The sequence below is a fragment of the Leptopilina heterotoma genome, unplaced genomic scaffold (genome assembly GCF_015476425.1).
Source record: "Leptopilina heterotoma isolate Lh14 unplaced genomic scaffold, ASM1547642v1 Lhet_13, whole genome shotgun sequence".
NCBI classification, from domain to species: Eukaryota; Metazoa; Arthropoda; class Insecta; order Hymenoptera; family Figitidae; genus Leptopilina; species Leptopilina heterotoma.
In genome coordinates, this window is record NW_025110848.1 from 990,706 (window position 1) to 1,017,828 (window position 27,123).

The window sequence follows — 27,123 nt, forward strand, 5'->3', positions numbered from 1 at the left end:
TTTAATTAAGCTCAAATTTCAATTTAAAAAAAACACACTTAAATTGAAGTTTGAAATGATTGAATTTGAGACTTACAAGATTAAAAGAAATTAAATAACTAACTAAATAAATAAAAAGATCAGAATTTGAAATTTATATTATTTAAAATTCGGATAAACTGAAATTTGGATCAACTATGACTTTGTGAATAATTAAAATTAAGATGAATTGGAATGACAAAGATTGAAAATTTTGACGCATTTAATTCAGAGTCAACTAAGATTTTAATCGATAAAAGATTTAAAAATTAAAATTTATTAAAAAATTAACTTATTGAACATTTTTTGAAACTAAACTTTTAATTAAATATATTTGAAAAATTTATTCTAAGCGTTCCAATTTAAATTATTTATTTAAAATTTTTAATTATTTATAATTAAATTAAAATTAATAGACATTTATTTTATTTATTTAAATTTATTTTTCAAATTTTTTTATAATATTTCATCACGATTGAGGAAAAAACAAAATTAGATTTTTGATTTCTAATCAAGTCAGAAATTTTTGTAAATATTTATACGGAAAAAGATTTCATATATTTAAAAGTTCAGAATTTTTTGATCTAATCAAAAGTTTACAAAAACTGATAAAACTTTTTGCAACTTTTTTCCTAATTACGAATCTTATAAATTGATGTTTAAAATATTTGAATTTGAAATTTATTAAGATTGAAATTTTTAACTTTATATCAGTTCAAATTTTGATTAATGAAAACTTAGATCAACTGAAGTTGAGCGTATTCAAATATTTTCCAAAATCATGATTCTACAAAATAAAATAATTGTTTATAAATAATTAAAACTTAATTTTTTGAATTTAAAATTTAAATCGGAAAATAGTCAATATAAAAATAAAAACTAAGGAAAAAAATGACAAAACAAATTTACCTTATTTCTAAATTCTCATAATCCTCCAAAAAATTACACCACGAATATAGAATCAAACTGATGATTTTTCGGAACGAAAGAATATTAACAATTTAATCACGCATTCATTAATTCCATATCAAATGGAATAAACAATTTCCCTTTTCGCACTTTAATTCACTTTATAAATCAAAAACTATATATTCTACACACACATTTTCATTTAAAATTTGTTTGATTTTTTTTTTGTAAACTTTTGCACTTTTTTTTTCTACTCTCCGCACTTTTCCAGCTCAAAAAAATTGGGGAAAAACAAAAAAGAAAATGAAAGAACAAAAAACAAAATTTAGAACGAGGTGAGAGTTAGGACACTTTACTTTTAGAGTATCACTTGAATCATTGAGCGACAGAAAAGAAAAGGGACTTTTTCGAAAGAAAAAAAAATTATTTTTTTTTTCAAAACACAAAACGCGGTTTGAGAAATTTAACTCTGTGTGTGTTTCATGTAAACACAACTACCGACTGGAAGCAGAACCGAAAGCTCTCTGGCGAGCTTGGTAAATTCAACGACTGAAGATCACTGCCGGTTTTGTGCGAAGCTTGCGCAGTATCTCACTTACTCGCTTTCCGTTTTGGTGTTTCTCTATCTCCGTTAAATTTTCCACTATTTTCCCCCACCTCTCTCTCTTTCTCTCAACCTTAGATTTTGAACAAGAACCTTTACTGTATATAGAATAAATATAGACAAGCAAGTATACCAAAACTCTGTAGGCAAGGTGTTTGTTTATTAAATGCATCTTCACTAAGACGACTTGTGGAACATTCACCTCCTCTCCCTCTCTCTCTCTCTCTCTCTCTCTCTGATTCTCTTGGCTTCTCTTCTTTCATTTCAACTTCAATATTTTCTCTTGTCCCAATAAGCTACTACAGTTTTTCTTCTTCTCTTTTTTTTTTGCCTTTGTCTACTCTATATAAATTCCCCTCCGAGCTTTTAAGTGACATTATGAATGTGAGTGAACTCGTCAAATAACGAATATAAATGATAAGAGAAAAATACAGAGATTGTAAGTGTGATCAATTGTAACAGTCAACGAATGTGACTATCATTTTTTAAAATTGTCTCATTCACTGCACTGAGAAAACTATTTATTTGATTCAAACATAATTTGTTTAAATCAAACTTAAAATATTTTTGCTATACTGTCAAACATATTTAAGTTTGACATATTGACATATTTAAGTTAATTGAAACACATTCTTTGGTTCATTTAAAAAAAATAATATATTTAATTCAAACATAAGATATGGTTGATTTTAAATTATTTATAAATCAAATAAATTATTGAAAATAAAGTATCTAAATAAACCGACGGTAATTGTGTGACCCCTATACTTTTTTAATAACTATTCAATATCTTTTAAATAGAAAAATAAAATAACTAAAAATTCTTCCTTTTTATTTTCAATAAACGTATATAAAATTCTGAAAAAATTACACCTTAACAAACAAAAAAAATATTAATTTTTCAATAAGATATTTAAGAAAAAAACCCCATTTTGAACAATATAAATCATTATCACCTGATAAAAAATATTAATAATTAGAAAAAATATATTTAAACGTTCTTTTTCCTAAATTTTGATTGTCTGATAAGGAATGGATGAACCTGATACTACCTCGGATACTATACTTAAAAATTCAAATAAAATTTTCCATCCTTCAAGATATTGTTATAATACAAATTTTATATTTGTTAATTATTTTACTTCTTGAATATTAATAATAATTTATGAGTATAATTAATAAATAATCTATCTGTTAAACATTGGAAAAATTAACAAGAATGGAAATTGACAAAATTATATATCTATTATTATGTATTCACTATAAAACATGAAGATATCGATAACTCCGAGTCGAAGACTCGGAGCGATCGGTTTCTTCATGTTTTATAATATAATTAAAGATGACCGAGTGATAAAAAAATTTAATTATTATTTTCAAGAATTTTTCACTAAAATTCTTCTTTAAATCGTTTATTTTTAATAATTTTCGAAAAATTCCTCTGACAATTTTCAAATTCATTTCTTTACAATACAATTTAACGAAATTTCAATTATTCGTAAATTTTTCAATTAAATATAATATTTAGAGCTGTGCAAAATTCGAACCGAACCAATTTTGTTCGGTTTTGGGGCGCCGAAATGTCGAATGTCGAATATTCGACATTCGAACTGGGCCCAATTTTAATTTTATTTTATTTTTAAATATATTTAACCCATAAATTTATCAGTGTGTGAATTTCATTTCAATCGATTTTAAAGCTAAACAATAACATTCTTCTCTGTTAATTTCGAAAATTAATTTAAACAGAATTTTTCAAATTCTTTAGAATTATTATTTAATTATTATTAAATTATTATTAAATTATAATTAAATGATTCAAATTACTATCAATTTTATCCAATTATCAAAGTAGAAAATATAACAAAAATGTCGTTTAAATTATTTCCAGTGATAAATTTTATTAATATATCATATTTTCGTATTTTAAAATTTATTATTTATCGTTGGATATTGAAATAATTTTTAATAATTCCTGCAAGTAAGTATAAATCATCATAAAATATTTTTATAAAAAATTTCAGAACTGAACTGAGACTTATTTTTCAAATTTGAATTTAGTAAGATAAATTTTCTTTATAGTTTTAACATTTTAAGGGTCATTTTTTATAAAAATTTCCCAACTGTCTGATTTATGAATGGAAATTATTCGAATTTGAGGCAAAGTTTTTCAGTTTGAATGGTCAACAATTTTTCAGTCAATTTTTAAAAAATATTGTTCGAGGTCAGTGTGCTTGAAAAATTTTTCAGTTCAATAGAATGTATAAAGAAAATTGTGAGTTTGAAAGATTTAGAAGAGTTAGAGAGAAAATTCATGATATCACTTCATGAAAATCTCAAATAAAAGTAAATTTTCAAAATTCTATTTTTATTGTCAAAAATTTTGAAAAACAATTAAGTTTTTTTTTGAGGAATTTAGTAAATATTGTATTGCAAATAACTGAATTTATGAGAAAAATTAAAATAAAGTTATTAAAAATAATTGAATTTTTTAGCAAAACTTCAATAAAATTTTATTAAAAGTAATTCATTTTCTACAAAAAAAAGTCGTACAAAAAAAATAAATGAATTTCCACAAAGAATTTTATTCTTATTATTATTATTATTATTATTATTATTATTATTTTTTTATTTTATTTTATTTGAATTCTTTCGAGAACTTTTAATTAACCTTTTGAAGCAAATTCCATTTTTTGAGGAATTTAATAAAAATTAAAAATTGAAATTAAATTAAATTAAATTAAAATAATTAAAATTTTATAAACAAATTTTATTCAAATTTTTGAAAACAATTAAATTCTTACGAAGAATTTTATTAAAATTTTTGAAAACGATAATAATAAATATTTTAATAATTATTACCTATTTTTAAAACTATTTTAAATTAATAATCGAAAAATTTATTTTCACAAATAAAGTTTTCCACAAGAATTCAATTATTTAAACTAATAAAATTTTCATAATATTTATTATATTTCGAAAAAAATAATTATTTAAAACAATGTTCATAAAATTCTTATGAAAAATTCAATTACTTTCAAAAATAATAAAAATTTTCACAGAAATTCAATTCTTTTTAAACATTTTAATAAACTTTTCCGCAATAATTCAATTATTTTCAAAAATAATAAAATTCTTTTCTGTAATTCAATTATTTTTGAGAATTATAATAAAATTCTTAGCAACTATTCAATTATTTTCATAAATAATAAAATTTATAGCAGGATTTCAATTATTCTTAATACAATTTTACAGGAATTGCTCAAAAATGTAATTATTCTTAAAAACTTAATTTCAATTCCTCGAAAAATTAAATTAAAAAAAATTTATTTTAAATATTTTTTGGAAGGATTGAATAATTATTTCCAAAAGTTTAATAAAATTATTCGAAAGAAATTAATTGTTTTAAATACAATTTTAATTAAATTTTTTTGAAATAATTCAATTATTTTTTAAATTTTAATTTAATTTTTTCTAAGAATTCAAAAATTTACACAAATTATTTTTCGAAAGAATTCAATTATGTCGATAAATAAGAAAATTACTGCCGAAAATTCAATTATTTTGAGGTTTTTTAATAAAATTCTTTTCAAAATTCAATTATTTTCATAAATAACAATATTCATCGCAATAATTCAATTATTTTTAAAAGTAATAAATTTCTTCTTGAAAATTTCATTATTTTAAAAAATTCTAATAAATCGCGCAAGAATTCAATTATTTTCATAAATAATAAAATGTTTTTAGGAATTCAATTATTTTCAAAAAAATTTAATAAAATTCCCCATAGACATTCGCAATTATTGACAAATTTTTTAATAGAATTCTTTGTAAAATTTAATTATCTTTAAAAACTTTTCGCAATTCGATGATTTTCAATATATCTACTATTTTTATAAAATTTCCAAATAGAATTCAATTATTTAAAAAACGGTTTGTAAGAATTTTCGTAAGAATTCAATTCTTTTAATGAATAATAAAAATTTTCATCAATTCAATTATTTAAATTAGAATTTGCATAAAATTTTTCGAAAAAAATGAATTATTTAAAAATTTTTATAAAATTCTTTGCAAGAATTAAATTATTTTTTATAAATGTATTTTAAATTCTTTCATGAATAATAAAATTCATAGCAGGAATTCAATTTATTAGCAGGATAAGAAAAAAGTTTATATTTTTGATGAAAATCAGGAAACAGTTTGGAAAATAAAAAATATGGAATCGAATTTTTATCAATTTTGTAAAGTGAATAAAACGAGTTTTTTTTAGTTTTTTTTTGACATTAAAAAAATGAGAATAACTCACAAAAATTAATTTTCAAAACAAACAAATTTGTTTAGAAAAACTTTATTCCTTTACGAGAATTTTCAAAAAGTTTCGAATTTATTGTAAATCAATTTTTGAATTAGTTAATTAATTAATTATTAATCTATATTGCTTAAGTGAGCAAAGTATTTAATTAAGAGATAAAGTCTTTCGCAGTGAAATCAAAAGCCCTAAAAGAAGAAATGTAACAATAATGAAAAAATCCAAAGAGAAATGGTGAAATATTCCAAGAAAGACAAACTCCTTACTTTGAAATTGAAAACCCTGAGACATTTCCAATTTGAGGACAATGTGACACTATCGTGGATGAGTTGGTACCCATTGCTGAGCTTGTTCAATCAATCGTCAATTAGTAAATTACTGTACAGAGCCACCGGAGCTCGAATTCAACGATAGCACGTGCTTCATAGGTGTAAATACACTAACGTGGATTCACCAATAAAGTCTCTCACGAATACTTGTCTCTATAACACACGTGTTCAAACACCTACACGAAATAGGGGTTTCCGGTTAACCCTCTCTGACATTCGCCCAAACATGGTAAATGGAGCGTTTAGCAAATATGCGCTCGATTCAAGTTGTTAATACAAATGCTATTGTTTTTTTTGTTGTAAATCTGCCTTGATTTTGTAGTTATTCAAAATTTAGAGGTGACCGACTCTAAATTTCTACAAATTCTTATTCTTCAAAATTATTATTTACAATAATGTTTATTTTATAGAATATTTCATTTTTTATAAACATTATTCTACCAATTTGCTAATTATTATAATAGGGTGGCCACAAAAATTTAATTTTGTTTTTCCCTAACTTTTCCCTGATTTCAAGACAAAATTTGGACTTTTTCCCTGACCCGGAAGAATATTCTGATTCGCTCTAAAAAATATAAGATAATCAAAAAAATGTTCTATTACATATTACAAATGTTCTATTTATAAATGAATTTTTTTAATTGCACAATTATTCGAAAACATCAATAACTTCTTTTTTAAATAAATATTTAATCATTATTATTTTTTCAATAGGAATTAAAATTTTTCAAAACATTCAAATTCAAACCTTTTTGAAATTAAACAACTTTAAAAATATTTATTATAAAACATGAAGATATCGATTGCTCCGAGTCGAAGACTCGGAGTGATCGATTTCTTCATTTGTTATAATAATTATAGATGTTCGAGAGATAAAATAATTATTTTATATTATAAGAATATTGTTACTGTAACTTCTTTAAAATTATTTTCAATTTAATTAATATTTTCAAGAATTTTTAACTCAAATTCGTCTTTAAATCAATTATTTTTAATAATTTTTTAAAAAGTTCATTAAGAATTTTCAAATCCAGTTGTTTACAATTATTGAATTTTATAAAATTTCGATTATTATTATTATTATTCGGAAATTCATTAATTTAATATAAGAAAATAAAAACTTGAAATAATATCCAAAAAATAAATTCTGCCGAATTCTACAGAAAAATTATTAAATAAAATTTTAACTGTAAATTCACTTTTAAATCAATTTTCATTAGAAATTCTACGAGAATTCAAATATTTAAATACAAAAATAAATAATTTATTGAATATTTAAATGTTTCTTAAAACTGACATCTTATAAAGAATTTTATCAATAAATTTTAAAATAATTGATTTCTTTTAACGAATTTTAATAAAAATTTTTAATAATCATTACATTTTTCGAGGAATTTGATTAACATAGTATTAAAAAGAATTGAAATTCTGCGATAAGTTTTATTACTTATGAAAATAATTGAATTATTTCGAAGAAATTTATTAAAAACTTTGTAAATAATTGAATGCCTGTAAAAAATTTTATTAAATTTTTTTTAAATAATTGAATTTTGAAGAAAAATTTTATTATTTATAAAGATAATTGAAATTTTGTAGAAAATTGAATTATTTACAATATTTTAACAAAATTCCTTGAATTAATTGAATTATTTCAAAAATTTTAATAAATTTCTAAGATTGAATTTAAATATTGTCTAAAAATTTAAATAAAATTTTTCTCTAGAATAATTAAATTATTTTTCTAAATAATAAAATTCTTCGCAAGAATTCAATGATTCAAAAAGATTAGTTCTTTTAATTATTTTTTATATTAATATAAATATAAAACAATAAAGTAATTAATTAAAAAACGAAAGTAAATGATTAGAAAAGTACAAGACATTCTGAAACTTTAGTTTTCTAGTAAATAATACTATAAAATTATTAATATTTGTTTATGAATTACTCCGTGAATGTTCCACTAATCGTGTGAATGGTTTAGAGTGATAATTAATCTTCACGAATGCCATACACACCAAATGAAATTAATGTCCCGCATATATATATATGTATGTATAATCTGTTACTATTACGAAATTTATTACTCTCCACTGATTTTAATATTAATCATGAATTCCAATCTCTTCTAATTTTCTTCCCTAAGTTTGTTAATTTTTTTGTCTATTATTTTTCATTTTATTTTCCCCTATTTTACTTGAAATTAATATCATTATTAATTTTTCCACTCTTCCAATTTTATTCCTTCTTAATTTCCCCTCGCTATTTTATTTTTATCATTTCAATTTGAATAAAAATAAAGAAAAATTAATATTCGCTTAATTTCGTTTTCCCATAATTTAATTAATATTAATTTTATTATTTTCATTTCTTTCTCATCGAATCAATTTTCCATTGAATAGAAATACCTTTTCTTCCAATAACACAGCTAATTTCGTCTGTATTCAATTTTCGTTTATAGAGAGAAAAAAAAATTTTCTCTTGTCTCTTTGTGTGTAAATATTATTTTCTTTTTCATTTTATACTTCGCCCCCTTATCTCTTTTATTTGTAGCTCGCCCCCTTTTCGTTCTCTATCACGTAGTTCGCGGTGGAAGAGATGAACCCAATAAAATTTATATATAGATCGCATCACCCTCAACACAAACTAATTTCCTGTCTTTAACCATCTCAAGAAGAAAAGGAGGTGAATCCAATCTGTACGCTACTTATTCTTTATTCTTACCTCGAGACATCATGATGGAAGGAAAAAAAGGGGACTCTCTCTCTCTCTTTGATACACCACAGCACCTTAGATATTTTTCACCCATAATCCACTCCGTTGATCCGATAATTTTCTTCACACGATAGATTAAGCAAACTTAATGTTTTCTCATCTTTATAACACGTCCAAAGGTATTTTTTTTCCTTTACCTAAAAACAAAAAGATTTCATTAAAAAATAATGTTACAACAAAAGTTTTGTGACAAAAATGTATTAAAATAATTTTTTTAAACTTTTAAAATAAAATTTCAGAAAATTCCAATCGTTTGGCAAATTTTTAATGAATTATTTTCAAAAATTCTCTTCTCTTCATACGATTAAATTAAAAATTTTAAGAAACAATTTTTCTTTTTAGTATTTTCCATTTCAAAATAAAATTCTTAGAAACTCGAAATTTATTTAAAATAATTTGATTTTAAATCTTTCTAAAAGTAATTATAACTTAAAAATTTCCAATTAAAGTACTTCAGAAACTTTCAAAACTTATTTCTAAAAAATTTTTGAGGTTTAAATTAAATTTATATTTATTATTAACGAACTGAATTCAGAAACTATGAAAGAATAAAATTTTGGAAAAAATTTTATTTTATTTTTTAAAAATATTTGAAATTTTAAACATATTTAGTTGACAAATTGTCAAATAGTTGAAATTTCAGAAAATTCTACTGAAAATAAATGAATTTTTTCAAGAATTTTATTAAAGTTTTTGAAAATAATGGAATATTTGAAGAATTATAATTTAAAAATTGATAAGTACGTGAATTTTACGAAAAAACACAATTGAAGATATTCTACTTTTTGCGTTACAAAAGAAAAGTTACATAAAAAATTAAATTTTTTTAAAATATAATCAGAATTATAAATTATAAATAGAATAAATTATTTTTCAAAATTTTATTTTATTCTTTTGAAAATAATTAATTAAAAAATTGCCAAACATTTAGAACTTTCTGAAATTTAATTAAAAAGAATTTAACATTTTAAAAAATGTTGTTAACCCTTTTAAAAATTTTTAGTTTTTGCATCAAGCTTTGAAAGTTTTTAAAGTATTTCAATTAAAATTTATTCAGTTATAATTGAATTTAATACTTGAAAAGATTTAAAATCATCTATTTCAAATACGATTCAAGTTTCTAACAGAATGTTTGAAAATAATAAATTTTTTTTTGAAAAAATTTATTAAAATTGTATTGAAAATATTTGAATTCTAGCCAAGAATTTTGTTAAAATTTTTTAATAGAATTGAATTGCATCATAGAATTTTATTCAAATGTTTAAAAATAATAAACAATAATAGTAAATTAATCAATAAGTCAATAAATTAATTAGTTAATACATTTTTTTAAATAATTTAAATTTCGATAAATTTTATTAAAATTATATTGAAAATAATTAATTTTCTTTGAAAAATAATTTTATCAATATTATAAAAATAATTTAATTTTTGCGAAGATTTTTTCGAGGACTTAAATTACAATTATATTGAAAATTTGAAAATAATTAAATTCTTTCAAACAAATTTTATCAAAATATTCAAAATATGTAATTAAATTCTTCCGAAAAATTTTATTGAAATTTTTGAAAATAATTGAATTTATTGGAAGAATTTAAATAAAATTAATTCGATTCTTTAGAGAAGTTTTAATAAAATCATTTTAAAAATAATATTATTTTCTGTGAAGAATTTTATTATTTCTGAAAATAATTGAATTTCTCAGAAGAATTTTATTATTTATAAAAACAATTGAATGTTTGCGAAGATTCTTTCAAGGAGTTTATTAATTTAAAAATTTAAAAATAATTAAATTCTTACAAATAAATTTGTCAAAATATTCAAAATATGTAATATTGAATTCTTCCGAAGAATTTTATTGAAATTTTTGAAAATAATTGAATTTATTGGAAGAATTTAAATAAAATTAATTAAATTCTTTAAAGAAGATTTAAAAAAATTGTATTGAAAATAATATTATTTTCTGTGAAGAATTTTATTATTTCTGAAAATAATTGAATTTCTCAGAAGAATTTTATTATTTATAAAAACAATTGAATGTTTGCGAAGATTCTTTCAAGGAGTTTAATTAATTTAAAAATTTAAAAATAATTAAATTCTTACAAATAAATTTGTCAAAATATTCAAAATATGCAATATTGAATTTCTGAGAAGAATTTTATTATTTCTTAAAAATAATTGAATTCCTGAGAAGAGTTTATTATTTATGAAAATAATAAAATCTATGGACAAAGTTTTTATGCAATCTTTGAAATTTATTGACTTTTTGTAATTAATTTTGTTAAAATTTTGAAAAATAAATGATTTCGTTCAAGAAATGTTATTAAAATTCTATTGAAAGTAATTGAATTCTTTAATGAAATTCTATTAATATTGTTTAGAAAGTAATTGAATTTCTACGATTAATTTTATTATTTATGAAGCTAATTGAATTCTTGCGAAGAATTTTATTATTTATGGAATTAATTGAATTTTTGTCAGGGATTTTATTGAAAATTTTAAAAATAATAGAATTATTAATAATAGTAATAATAATAGAATAATAATAGAAATTAAATTGAAATTCTATTGGAAATATTTGAATTCTTGTGAAGAGTTTTATTAAAATTCTTGAAAATAAGAAATAATAATAATTAATTAGTCAATAAGTTCATTTTTGTAAAATTTTGAATCTGCAATTATTCAAAAATTGAAGTTGATATTTAAAAAAAATATTGTAATTTGCATAATAATAATAATAATAATAATAATAATAATAATAATAATAATAATAATAATAATAAATAATTGAATATTTTAGCGTCTAACATTTGCAAGTGAAAGTAATAAAAAAAAAATGAAAAGCAGTGATGAAATATATATTTTTCCACTGATGTTCTATTAAATTGTACGCCTTTTTTGAAGAAAAGAATTTTTCCCCCTTACATTAAATCGTTGCCTGTCAGAATGTTGATTTAATAGAAATACTTAAACTCATTCAATAGCTTTAGTTTCGGCCATAATACCTATTTCATGTTCGTAACTGAAATACTTGAATAGTTCCCATTGAGCGCAATTAACTATATCAAGATTATTACCATTATACAGAGAGAATCGTTTCTCAAAGAAAAAAATTTCAAAAACTTTTCCCTCAAGAATAAAATTTGTGATTATAATAATTTATAGATCTCATTTATTGTTTATAAGTCGATTAAAAACTTATAAAATAGAAAAGTTTTATATTTATCTGTATACGCGATCTTTGGAAAATTTTCCGGGAGATAGTAATTTCTCTCGCTTTTGAAATTCAAATTGTATATTGTACATTTTCCTGAGGCAAATAAATTTTTCTAAAGCTCCTTTTGTTTTCTTCCCTCTTTTAAGGAAAAAAAAAGAAAAGAAAGTGGTCAGAGGAGAAGAACTATTGCGTTTGTTTATTAGTGAAACAACTTTCGACACTTCTATGGCGAAAGCGACGGAAGGGGATTTTTGTTCACGAAGAGAGGAATCAAGTTTCTAACGAGAATTACCGGCAGGTTGGAAAACTTTTCTCAAATTCCCTTGACGCATCCAATTCTTTTTACTTTCCGTCTTACATTCATTTAGTTCTCTCTTCTTCTTCTTCTTCCACTTTTTTTTTTCTTTTTAAGTTTTCAAATTGCTCTCTAATTGTTTTTCTAGATCGAGAAAACAAAAATCTGTCCCACTTTTTATTTAAGGTAAGATTTTTAATTAGAATTTAATATTCAAATTAATTTCTACTGAATTAAGAAAAAAAAATTTAATTTAATTAATATAAAAAATAATTAAATCATTTTAAGGAATTTTATCAAGAATGGTTGAAAGTAATTAAATTATTTTGAAGAATTTTGTTGACATTTTTTTAAAATAATTAAATTGAAATAATTTTATTATTTATGAGATTTATATAATTGATTCGAAAAGTTTTTTCTTGAAAATTTTTGTCAAAAATTGAATTCTTGCGAAGAATTTCATTTTTTACGAAAATAATTAAATTCTATCGATAAATGTTATTATAATTTTTTTAATTACTTTAATCCTTTAATTGTTCGGAATAATTTTATTAAAATTTTTTCGAGGAATTTAATTAAAATTTCTGTGTTAAAAATACAAATTCAATTCTTATAAAGAATTTTGTCAAAATTGTTGGAAACAATTGAATTCCTTCAAATAATATTATTAAAACAGTTTTAAATAGGTAATTTAATTTTTCCAAAGAATTTTATTAAAAAGTTTTGCAAATAATAATTAGATAATTAGTTAATAAGTGAATCTTTTTAATTTTGAATTTGAAGTTATTGAAAAATTGAATTCTTTTAAGGAATTTTATTATTTACAAAAATAATTGAATTCCTGCAAATCACTTTATTCTTTATGAAAATAATTGAATTATTTCGAAGATTTTTATTAAAATTTTTGACAGAAATTTAATTGCTGAGAAGAATTTTATTTTTTACAAAAATAATTAAATTCTTTGAAGAAATTTTTATTATTATTTTTGAAACCATTTGAATTGTTTGGAAGATTTTTATTAAAATTTAAATTCATTCGAGGAATTTAATTAAAATTGTATTGAAAATAATATTAAATCATTATTTTGATCAATTTTGTTAAAAAATTTTAAATACTATTAAATTCTTTCGAAGAATTATTTTCAAATTGCTTCTGAAAATAATTGAATTTCTACGAGGAATATATTAAAATCTTTAAAAATAATTGACGTTCTGTAAAGTATTTTGTTATTTATAAAAGTGTTTGAATTCTCACGAAGAATTTCACTAAAGTTTTCGAAAATAATAAATTAGAATTATCAAGTTAATAAGTTTGTGAATTTTTTCAAACTTTGAATCTGAAATTATTAAAAAAATGAAGTTGATATTTAAAAAAAAAATTTTTATAATTTAAATAATAATAAATTTAGAACCGCGTTTCTGGATCGTAAAAATATTAATCAGAGCAATTCGAAAAATATATTGAACACATATACAAAAGCGATAAATTTCGATTAAGTTTTTCGACAAACAGTGAAACGATGAGACTCTCGAGGAGCAATACGAGAAAAGGAAAACGGAAATCAAGAAGCCGAAATAAAAATAATACAATATAGATCCAATGTGTATAACGTTTGTTCAAACTAAAAGTGGATTCAGAAAAATTTCTGATATCAAAATGGTAGCAAAAATATTTTCCTTCTTCGCAATTTATTTTTCTCCTTTTTTTAATGAATTATTAAAAAAAATGTTATTCCTCTCTTTTCTTAAATCTTTATACTTAATTTTTTAATATTACTTTCGCCAGAAGTTATCGTCAGCTGGGGTTATTGCTTTTAGGAAAGAAAAATGGTAAGAGAGAAGAGAGTAAAGGAAGGAGGGGGTAGAGGGTAAAAAGTGTTGTTTTTCACGGGTTTCTTACTCACATTAAATTCTCCTTTTGTCGCTTCTCTCTCTCTCTCTCTCTCTCTCTCTTTCAAGTCTCCTTTTGTGTTTATCTATCGTGTCGGTCTGCTATCTCATCGGTTAGAGGATGATTGTCAAAAGTCTTGGAAGAGTGCTTTTTGAAAAGTTACAGTGAGAATTTCTTGGTGCAAGCGAAGGCCAAAAGTTCCATCGTTGAATCATTGTCGCACCAAAAGTGAAAGACGACAACTTGAAACTCAGAAATGCGTGAAGAGAGAGATTCTGGATGAAATCTCAGAGTGAAACTTTCGGGTGATATCTCATTTGAAATACGAGTCCAGCGAACCTGAAATTTCAAAATGATTAGACTATGTAATTTGACTTGATTTATATTACTCAACATTTCGACAACTATTTTCATTAGTGTGACAACTCTCAAGGAAATTTCTAATTTACAAATTGCAATTACAAAATTTTAAATGCAACATTTTTTTTTTATTTTTCATACAAATTTGTCAGGGTTTGCAAACCTTTTTACATTTTTTCGTCTTCTTTTTTCTTTTGCCATGTTAATTTTCATCTATATCAACTATTTTGTTATTTTTTCAAATATATTTAATCAAAACTGTAGTTTCTTAACATTTTTAATTCACTAAAATTTTAATGAATTTTTTATTTTGAAAACTCTCATCGATTAAAATCTTATTGAATTTAATTCGTCACTTTCTTTTCTTTCGAATAACAATTAATTTTATTATTTTTAACTATTGGCTCAAATACAGTTTATCTAAATTTAAATTTATTTTTCAATTTTCAAAACTTTAATAATTCTGTTAAATAAACATTTAAATTGTTATTTATTTTTTCACAGGAATTAAAATTTATAAAATATAAATTTCAAACCATATGAAATTTAATTATTTCTGAAAATTTCAACTATCACACTTCCAGATTTTAATTATTTTCTAGAATTTGTAACTAAAGTTCTTCTTGACATAAATTATTTTAAATAATTTTCTGAAAATTCTTCAAAAATCCAATTAATTAAATAAAAAAAAAACAATTTTTTATTAAAATTGTAACTGTCACTTTTAGTTTTTTTAGTTATTCAGGTGAATTACTAAAAATATGTAACCACAAATATTAAAAATAATTAAAATAAAAAAAATTTCATAAAAAATTCTAAAAATTAGTTCTATTTATAAATACCTATGTTATAATATAATTATTGCAAATAATTGAATTTCTCATAAGGGTTTTTGGAAATTATTGAAAAATAATCAAGTTTCTTATGAATTTCAATTACAAATATGAAAATACAAATACAAAATAAAAACGTTTTAATAATAAGTCTAAAAAATTGTAATTTATTTTTTTTTATTAATTAAATTTTTCAAAATTATGACAAGAAATAAATTAATAATAAAATGATAAGAAAATTCTAAGAATTATTATTTTGAAAATATTTTAAAATAATTTTTCAAAAATAATTGAACTTCTTAAATAAATTTTTGGAAAATTTAAAGAACTAATCAATATTTCGAAGAAGTTAAATTAAAAATTTTGAAAACCACATTCTCTTTAAAACTTTAATCATAATTCTAAGAAATTAGATTTTTAAAATTATTTTGAAGTAATAATTTTGTGTAGATATTTAATTTTTTTGAAATATGTCATTTAGAATATTAAAAACATTCAAATTTTAAAAAATTATAACAGAAAAAATTGAAAGAATTACTTTTTTAATAAACTATTTTAATATAAATTTTTGAATATAATTTTCATTTATTTTCATTTTAAAATTTTCATTTGAAGATTTTCAATTAAAATTTTTGAGAATTCAATTACATTCATAATTTGCAATTAAAATTCTTCAAAACTTGATTTCTAATAATTTTCAAGAAAAAAATTGTAGTAAAAGAGTTCTAAAAATTACTGTTTAAAAAAATTTTCAATTATAATTATTTGAACCAAATTTTTATGAATTTTCGTCTTCTCATTTTATTTTAATTCAATTTTCATGTTCAAATTTTCATTTGAAGATTTTAAATTAAATTTTGTGAGAATTCAATTATTTTCAAAATTTCCAATTAAAATTCTTTAAAACTTGATTTCTAATAATTTTAAAGAAAAAAATTATAGTGAGTGTTCTAAAAATCGCTGTTTTAAAAAATATTTGAATATAATTATTTGAACCAAATTTTTATAAATATTCGTTTTCTCATTTTATTTAAATTCAATTTTCATGTTTAAATTTTCATTTGAAGATTTTAAATTAATTTTTTTAGAATTCAATTATTATCAAAATTTTCAATTAAAATTCTTCAAAATTTGATTTTTAATAATTTTAATGAAAAAAATTCTGAAATTGCTATAAAAATCTAAATAAGTTGCATTTTGTACCAGTTTGGTAAAAAAGTCGAAAACTTGCATTTTTTAATATAAATCGAAAAAGGCGTTTTTTGATTAAATACAAATTACTTATTTTACATGAAATTATTTATCAAAAATAGAATTTCTGTATAAAAGCAAATCATATTTTATTTTAATTTGTTATTAGTTCTTTTGAATAATTTATTAAAATTTTCGTTTAATTCCTTTTTTGAAATTAGTAACTTTATTGCGATCAATTAATAATTTTGAAAATTAAAATGTCAATCAGTGCGTAATATTTTACTGTTATTTTTTATACTTTGATAATAATTTTGCTGTTCAATACATTTACTAAATGACCTCTAGCCCTTTAAAGATTGAATAAATAAATAAAGAATAAAAAAATATTTTATCTGTATACGTAAGAAAAAAAAATGTTGTAATCACAAATTCAAACAGTCAAGTAGACTTAAAGACAATTTTTTTTTTCTAAAGTAATTTCTGATTTAAAAGTGAAAATTAATGTTTTCCTTTTTAATTAAATTAAATTGAGTGTTCATTAATTGTTAATTTTCTTCTATAAAATTGTTGTCAAACCAAAAGTAAAAAGATGAAAATTTAAAACTTTATTTTGCCTGATATTTGAGCCAAGATTGAATGTGTGCAAGAGGGAGGATAAGGAAAGACGAGGGGCAGAAAGCGAAAGACCAGAAGTAACTTTCAATGAAAACGGACCGCGCTTTCAAAGTTGCGGACCAATTAGACTCTGAACAGAGGCGGCTGTGAACAACGTCTGCCGCAAAACGGAATTAAAGTCGTATGCCCTGCCATTTGACTCGCTTATTGTCTTGGTCAATAAATTAGATTCAAACCAACCAAACCAACCAACCAACCATGCCACCTATAAAAATCAAACAACTCAATTAAATCTATTTTTCAAATAAATTTTTCTTAAATTCTAATTGGCAAGGTACGAACAATGTTTTCTCTACAAATAGAATATAAACAAAATTTTAACGTCTCTTCTAACTTGATAATTTACCTGATGCTTAATGAGTGGTTACGGGGAGACGAAAGATCAAAAGAACTCAAAAACTGAAATTCCTATTTAAATACTAATTTATGAACTTTGATCATCGGATAATAATTTCAAAACTCTCAACGTGGTAAGAACTTTATAATTGAATTATAATTTAATATTAAGTATTCAAAAGCCCTATGCTGCGGTTTAATATAAACAGATTATTAAGTTCGTTAATGAAGTGAGTGAATTTATCAGAGTATCGTTATAAAGTTATTTAATTAACATCGATGTCTATCGCATAAAACTCGAGAAATTTTACAAATTTTTCTCCCGTTTTTAATTCACAAATTATAATTTTTTTTTACTCACTTTGTAATTCTATATCGATTTTATACTTTAACATTCGAATTTAATTTTCCAAAAAGTAGGCACAAAATTTTTTTTACCAAAAATTTCTATACCCTCGGAATTTTGTGTAACTAAATTTTTATTCTCTCAAAATTTTATTCCCCTGAATTTCTCTTCGTCAAAATTTCCATTTATTCGAAATTTAATTTTCTCAAATTTTCCCTTTGGCAAAATTTTCAGTAATTGAAATTTTTTCTAAATTAGATAGAGGAATAAAAAAAAATGCAGATAAATGAAAATTTCTGCGGTAAATAAAATTCGAATGAATAATTTTTCACAAAATTTGAAAGATGAAGAGAAAATTGAGAAAAATAAAAAAAATGAATCTTCTTCAATGGCCGTAAATAATTAAATAAATAAATCTATGAAAATTAAGGAGAAAATGTGAAAGTAATTATTAGAATTTATTTTCGTTTGCTCATTAGAAAATTAAATTTTTTTTTTCGCGCTAATTATATTTATATTTAAGGGACATAAATGTTTTGTTTCAATAAATAATGTCGAACCTATTCGTTTGGGTCGAACGGTCTGTTAATCAGGATGTTACCAATCAGACTAGAGTTGGTACCCAGGGATCTCCAGTCTCTCTTTTTTCCCTTTCTACTACATTGCTTTATAATTCAAAATAATTAAGTAGTTACATAGCTAAGCGCGCCGAACTAATTGGACGGTTCAACCCCTTTTTTTTTCTTTTTTTTCCCCATACTTTCCACTTTTCGCTGGACCCTTCTCACAAAGTTGCCTACACCACTAATTTTGGTCATGTGTTTTTTTTTCTTTTAAATTTACACTGCAACTAATTACCATGACATCGACAAATAAAAACATTTTATGAAATTTACCGAATTTTTTCTTTTTACCAATTTTAACAATGTAAATCAAAAAAATTTAAATGAATAAAATTTCTAAATTTTTTAAAAGTTTATTTCTTAAATTAAATTACTTGCTATCAAATCAATACAAATATAAATAAAATAGCAAAATAATAATGAATTAAAATAGGACAAAAATAAATAGAAATAAAATCTATTAAAATTGTATTGAAAATAATTAACTTTCTGCGAAAAATTTTTATTATTTATAAAAATAATTGAAATTTTTCGAAAAAAATAATGAAAGTTTTTTAAAATAATTGAAAGTTTGTGAAGATTTTTATTTATTATGAAAATAATTGAATTATTATAAAGAATTTTAACAAAATCTTTGTAATTATTTATAAAAATAATTGAATTTAATCGAAAAAATTAATGAAAATTTTTCAAAATAATTGAAAGTCGTTAAAGATTTTTATTATTTGTAAAAATAATTGAATTTTTTCAAAAAAATTTATGAAAATAATTGAATTTCTGAGAAGAATTCTACCATTTATGAAAATCATTAAATTTTTATAAAGAATTCAAAATTGTTAAAATTTTTAAGAATAATTAATTCTTTGCGAGAATATTATTAAAATTCTAATGAAAATAATTAAATTTTATAAAAAAAAATGTAATTGTTTCAAAAAATAATTGAATTACAATAACAACGAAGAATTTTATTACAATTTAAAAATAACTAAATAGTAAAGAATTTTATTAAAATTTTTAGAAATAATTAAATTCTTGTGGAGAATTTTTCTAAAATTTTTGCAAATAATTGAATTAATTTCAAGAATTTTATTAAATTTCTTAAAAATAATAAATAGCAATTTATTAGCTAATGAGTTAATATTTTTTTAATTTCGAATCTTAAATTATTGAAAACTTGAAGTTGATATTTGAAAATTAAAAATTTTCGCAAATTGCATTATAAATAATAATAAAAAAAAGTGAAATAAAAATAAATCAAAAACTAAAATAAGAATGATCTATAAATAAATGATTAAAAAGAAAATAATTAAAATTACCAATATAAATAATTCTGAATAAAATTCTTTTCAAAACAAATAAAATGTAGTTAAATATCCAATAAATCTCCTTGTAAGCTCATTGCATTTTGAAATTGAGAGATTTTCGAGGTGAAAGTAATATTTTTTTCCAATTTACTTTATATTGATTTTCCCTCTTATTTGCAATGAAGTTTATAAGGGAGTCGTCGAAAAAAAAGAAGAAGAAGAAGGAGAAAAAGAGAAAAGAAAGAAAGAAGGAGAAACTTGTCACGGAGAAAACTACTGTTAGGGCAATACGACGATAACTCGTTTAGAAGAGAGTGAAAAACACTTTAATCGTTCGGTAATTATCGAGTGATCAATTTACGAGCAGCTGTGGGGTAGTATGTCTCTATGGGAATGAGTAAATTTCAACTCACATCCTTCGGAAACTTCCTTTACGATTTTTCTTCAACTCAGTTAAGTAAGTTACTGTTAAAATGGTTAAAGTTTAAGTGCAAAAGCCGGACTTGAAAATTGTGAAACGAACTTTACTCATATTACAACTATATTTTCCCTTTTATCAATCGTTTATAAATTTATATATGTAATTTTTTGTATTTTTTTAAAATTCTCAACAAAAACGATTCTTTTAAAAAAAAATTCTTTTTTGGAAAATGTATTTTAAAAATTTGCATATTTCTATTTTTTTTATTCTTTAATTTTTGTCCGATTTTTAAATATTAAATGTCTATCAATATAGTCAACGATAATGACGTAAATTTGCAAATATTTGTTTTAGAAATTGTAAATACGATTCGTCATTATGTAATCATTACATGAAATTTTGACATAATATTTGACAATGAATTATATTCGCTCTCTCGCAGACAGAAATTATTCATTATCAAATAGCAAACGGTCGTAAAGTAAATTAAATAAATTTTTAAATTTTTATTTCAACAGTAAATAAATTGCCAATTTTTGTTATTTTTTTATTTTTCTCCTTTTTCCGATTCATTTCCATTCGAATTATTTCCGCTCTAGTAAAATGGCTTTATTAATTAACACTTTATTAACAATAAACGAAAATAAAAACAATCAGAATTTATTCATTTAGATTATTCGATTTTTTTTTTTTTGTAAATATTTTTCAAATAAGATAATTTTAATTTAAAAGGAATCAAAGTATTTTTTGTAGGATTCGTTTACCTGAAGCATAAATAAATATTTTTAAATCATTCATTTAACTTCAATAGAGATTATGAGTGTGGAAAAAGATTTTAAAAAAACCTAAAAAGCTATAAATGGTTTTGAAGGAATAAACTGTAATGTATAACATGAAAATAAACATTCATTGTTAAGTTTAATATTAGAAAAAACGGAGAAAAAATTTTTTAGGGAAATTGAAAATAATTTTTCAATTTCATTCAAATATTCTTTAAATATTCAAAATTCAATAATTTTATTAAATAAATATTTAAATACTTTTAAACTCAACTTCTTTTCTAAATCAATTATTATTAATAATTTTGTGAAATTTCTTCAAGAACTCAATTATTCAAGTACAAAAAGTCAATTTTTGATAATAATTCTGTTTTCAAATTTTTATTAGTAGCGAAATTGGTAAAATGCATTGTCATGCTCGTATATGCATATCCGCTTGGATTTCAACAATAATTTTGTCCGATATATATATATATATATTTAATACAAAACCATTTTGCATTCATGAAAGACAAAACTATCAGAATAGAATGCTTGTTAATAATAGCTAAACTATTCTCCATAATCATCCATTTTCCCCAACAATAATGAATTGAAACCACACAAACTAATCGAACGAAATAAATCCTAAGCACAATTTTCCTTCCATTTCATCCAAGGACGATACAAAATAATTTCTCCCACCAAAAAGAAAAAAAAATCACTACCCAGCAAAATTAAAGACCTCAAGGGCTTAATTAATACTTTAAGACAAAAAAAACCCTAAAAACCATTTTAAAAAGAATTACATAAAATTTCCCCCGAGTATTTCGACGAAAAAAAAAAGAAATCACGAGGAGTTCAGTTTTAAGAGATTTTCCGAGGTTATCTAATTTTTTATTTTAGCCAAACCTGAAGAAAATGGAAGAACAGAAAAAAAGAGAAAATGGTGTACAATTCGTTCCCGGATGTCTTGGCACAGGAATCATGGATGAGGACAAAAAAAATCCCCCTAAAAAAAAGAAATAGATACTATCGAGAGTAAAAGAGAAAGATGAGGGGGCAAAAAAAAGAAGAAACGAGACCAGGAAAAAGTCAAGATTAAGCACACGACATAAAGATGGCAGGTCACGTAGGTGAAAAATCTGATCCTGCAGAAGGACAAAATTCTCCCCGCAAACCTTCTTCAAGAAGCTGCCTCATAATTCATCCGGTTCTCGTTATTTGCTTTTTTCTCTCTATCGAGATATGAAAATCGTTTCCACGACGAAGATCACTGAATGCCATAATTTTTTTCCCCCTTTTTGTTCCTCAAATTGGATATTTTTAAACTGCAAAAGAAAGAAAAATAAACTCGACATTAAACACTTTATTAAATTTATCGACACACTTCCCACTTTCGAAAAATAACGATTCGCAACTTTTATGACGAATGCCATAAACTTATGGTCATTGAACTTTTTTTTTACTGAACTTAATCAAATACTTGAGAGGATCGTTTCGAAAACGAAATGAGTCCAATTTCCCTAAAATACCGAGACAGTATAAAAAATTCCAATAAAAATGTCACAATAAAAGAATAATGGAAGTTTCCGAAAAATTCGCCTTCCATTTATTATAGAATTTAAATTTCATTCAACACTGAATTTAATTTATAATCTCGTTTTACATTCACAAAAACAAGTATAATATCGATTACAGTATTTTTCTTTTTTGGAACAAATTTCTAACGGACGTAAACACTGAATGTTATGTTCAGTTTTACGATTTACGGTTCAATTAGACAGTAATTAAACAGAAATCTGCCATTGTACCTCCGGGAATTACAGGCAGAAATAATAATGTTTTGGATTATAATGAAGGACCAGTAATTAAAGCACACGACAGAGAAAGAGACAAAAAATAAATACATACAAAATTCAAAAAAAAAAGAAATAAAAACTTCAAAGCGAAATCAAAAGAAATCAAAAAGAATTCTCTAATGAGTTACAAAGGGGAAAAGAACAGAAAAAATGAAAAATACGATGAAATTGTAAAATAAAACAGAAAATACCGAGTAAATTGTAAAGAATCAATAAAGTCGCGCTAATTAATTATCGGAGATCGTACAGACTCGATGGAAATAAAAGTGATTCGAATTGTTGGAACATTTCTGGATCGGTTGTGACACCAATTAGTTTGCAACTCGTTAATTATCTCCATTGTAAATCGCAATGTGATTCGATGATTACAAAGTGAGAGAGAGAGAGAAAATGAGAAAGAGAGGTCCACAGCAGTAAAATTAAAAAATAATCGTATTTCATTTTCAGATATGCAGATATCTAATTTTAATTACATACAAACGAGACAAATTGCAAATTAATGTAGTAATAAAATGAAGGAATCAATCTCTGTTAAATTCCATTACAAAAATTGATTTCAAATAATGAAATTAAAAATTAATAACGTCAAAAAGTATTTTTAATTCATAAATATAGATAGTAATTAATGGAAAATTTTTAATTTTGCCAATTATAATAAATAATTAATTCATTTCTTTATTTTAAATTTCCAATTTTTAATTTTACCAATAAATAAATAAGTAATTAATTTACTGATAATCAATATTGATTAATCGAATTAAATAAATAAAAATTATAAATTTATATCATTGAAATTTGCATTTAAGTTTTGGAGTGAGAAATTTTTTTTAAAGAAAATCCAACAGTTGGGCTTATAATTAATCAAATGAGGGCCAATTAAATATCAATTAAAGTACAAATTCTATTGAATTAGAGAATGGAACTTAAAATTATATAATTATATGAAATGCTCTTCGATTTAACAAAACAAAGGGATTTTCGCTTCATTGCTTCAATTGAATTTCAATTCAAGTGGCGCTTTCCTGGTGACAAAGCAACTCCAAATTCCTTACGATGGAATAAAATTGATTGGTCTTCACCAAAATTACTGTCATTAGAACACTCAATTTAATTCACTTAAAAAAAGAAACAATAATTTTCTCTTTTAAATTGAAAATCACTTTTTAAAAAAGTTTGTCCAATTTCAAGTTACGTTACTGCTTTTATTTTTTTTCATAAATATCTTTTATTTAGATAAAAAAATGTTTTCTCCTTTGAAATGTATTTTGAGAAAAAAAAATAGAATTTGCTTTTCCATTTTTTGAGTTAAAATAAATTTTTCAATAGAAAATTATGGACAAAATTTGCTATTATCCAGAAATTCCAATTTTTATAACAATAATTTAAATATTTTGAATTCTTAGATTTATTAATATTGGAATTTGAAATTTATATTATTTAAAATTTAAATCAACTGAATTTTAGTTAAAAATTCGAATAATTGAAATTTCTGAGATTAAAAATTTTAAACGAACTAAATTCAGAGTCAACTGCAATTTTAATTGATTAATGTTTTAAAATTTTTTAATTAAGATTCTCATGATATTAATTATCAAAATTTTTTTAGAAACTATATTTTTGACTAAATTTACTAAAATTTTAGACATAACCCAATGAAAAAATATTCAGCTAAACGAAAGGGAGAAATTTTTTGAAAAAAATTTTTCAGCATTTATAATCAACGATTAAATAAAATTTCCATTTCTCACAAGGAAAATAATAAACTTTTTTGTATAAAAATATTTCTTTTAGAAATGCTGAACCAAGAAACTTTACGTAAAAATTTCTTTTATATCAAAGTTTATAAAAATTTGCTCCGAAATATATTTTTTTCTTCTAAATCGTTAATTATAAAGGTTGTAAACTTCAGTAGAGTAAAATTAACGAAAAAGGCGAGAAAATTCTAAAAAAAAAAAGTGAAAAGGTGACTGTGTCTGTGATCCTTGCAATAAATAGTAGGAAAGAAATAAAGTTTTATAATTAAGAATTTACCTTTAGTGGACGAAGTGTAGTCAGATTGTCGTTCATAAAGTGTCGGACAGTCCTGGAAATTAATGCCTCTCGGTTCTGCAAGACCCCTGTTAGTCGGTCGACTCGCGGGACTCGACCGAGGCGAGGGTCCAAATGGCCAAGTCGTAAATTGTACCGTGAGTAACCATTGGAGTAGCATGAGTATCACCAACGCTTTCACACGCTTATATCTCAAGTCGAAATTCTGCTCTGCGTATATCTAAAATCAAAATATTTATTATTATTAACATTATTCTTATTATTATTATTATTATTATTTTAATTATTATAATAAAAATATTCTTGGAAAATTAAAACTATAAAAAATTGGTGATTATATTACTACTAGCAAATTATGTTTCGCTCGCTAGCGCGAAACATGATATTCACATATTAGATATTAACTAATTAATTCTATATTATTATGTATTCCTAGCAGAAATTCAATTATTTTCAATACAATTTTAATATAATCCTTCGAAAGGATTTAGTATTTGAAATATTTTAATAAAATTATTCAATTCAATTATTTTCAATGCAATTTCAATTAAATTTCTCCAATGAATATTTTATTAAAAATAAAAAATATTATTAAAATTTTAATAAAAATCTTCCGAACAATTTCAATTACTTTTATAAATAATGAAATTTTTCAAAAGAATTCAATTTTTCAATAATTTCAGATTCAAAATTAAAAAGATTCACTTATTGACTAATTATTAAATTATTATTTTCTAAAGTTTTAATAAAATTCTTTGAGAAAATTAAATTATTTACAACATTTTTAATAATATTCTTGAAAGGAATTCAATTGTTTTCAAAAATTTTGACAAAATATAATAATTAAATTATTGTTAATACAATAATTTTAATTAAATTCCTAGAAAGAATTTAATTGTAAAATAGATTAGCCTGTAATTAGAGAAAAAATAAATAAGATATTCAAAAATCTCTAAATAATTTAACAGAAAAAATGATGAATTAAATATAGAAAAGCAAAGAAAATATTCATCTCGAAGTTTTGTTTTTCTAATGAAACAAATTAAATCGCACAAATTCAATATTTACTTGTATGAAACAAACTTGACAGCATCCGTTCGCGTGGAGTGAGCTTGTAAAGTTTACTTTAATCACTTAATTCGCATTAAGATGAGACAAACAAGTTTATGGAAATTCATGCGACTTCGTTTATTTAAGACAAGGAAAACACGTTGCTCTCGGATTACTTTTATAATTAAGTTCAATTCCAAGGAAATATATTTCTATATTTTTAATATTAATTCTCGAAAGAAATAATTATATGTTTCTAATTTGTATAGATAGTAAAAACAAAGGTTAATAATAAAAAAACATATTTTCTTTAATATTATAAGTTATGTTTTTTTTTTTTTGAAAATTAATCGTGTTCATGTAGGTAGCCGCGCTTTGGGTATAATAAATTTTCATCAAGGGGGAAGAGTTTGCCAACTAATCGCCTCCCTTTAACGTTTAATTAACCTGACAAGGTGGTTGTATCCATTGCCCGAATTACGTCGCAACGTATGAAATTCGCGCCCTTTTGGTTCATGAAACAAGCTTTTACAGACAACTTTCATAATTATTATCAAAGGGTCAAAAAATATTTATTTTTGTGGTAAAAATCTAAGCACATAGTGTAACAAAAAAGAAAACAAGAGAAAAAGTAAAGTAAATGTCTTTTCAGAAAAAGAATATACACTCTCTTTTTTCGTTCCTTTGAGTTTCAAGCAGAAATTTGTTTCTAAAATATGAAAGCGCTCATTCAACTGTGTAATGTCTGCAAGAAAAAAAAACGATAACTCGCTTAGAAATTGTAGAAGAGAAAATTTCGAAACAAAAAAATTTACATTCAATGAAAAACAATTAAATTCAATTAGTATTTATGTATTAAATATTATTCCAGACATTTCAAAAATATCTAAAGAATTTTATTAAAAATTCGTAAATTAAATATATATTAAAATAGAACGAAAAAATTCCTTTTTATTATTAAATAATCA

General features: G+C 22.3%; 1 protein-coding gene across 2 annotated transcripts in view; it reads right to left on the reverse strand.

Moving 5' to 3' along the window:
• The window catches only part of LOC122512891 (cubilin-like), a 150,212-nt gene extending 124,993 nt beyond the window's left edge, over positions 1–25,219 (reverse strand). The window contains exons 1-3 of one of the 2 annotated variants that reach the window (XM_043629024.1): positions 25,088–25,219; positions 14,358–14,683; positions 8,891–9,078 (exon numbers count right to left, since the gene is read on the reverse strand). The gene's annotated coding sequence lies outside the window, so the exon portion shown is untranslated. Of the gene's footprint in view, positions 1–927; positions 1,429–8,890; positions 9,079–14,357; positions 14,684–25,087 lie in introns of those variants that run through there. The other variant, XM_043629025.1, reaches the window with a different exon arrangement.
• Positions 25,220–27,123: the final 1,904 nt, after the last annotated feature.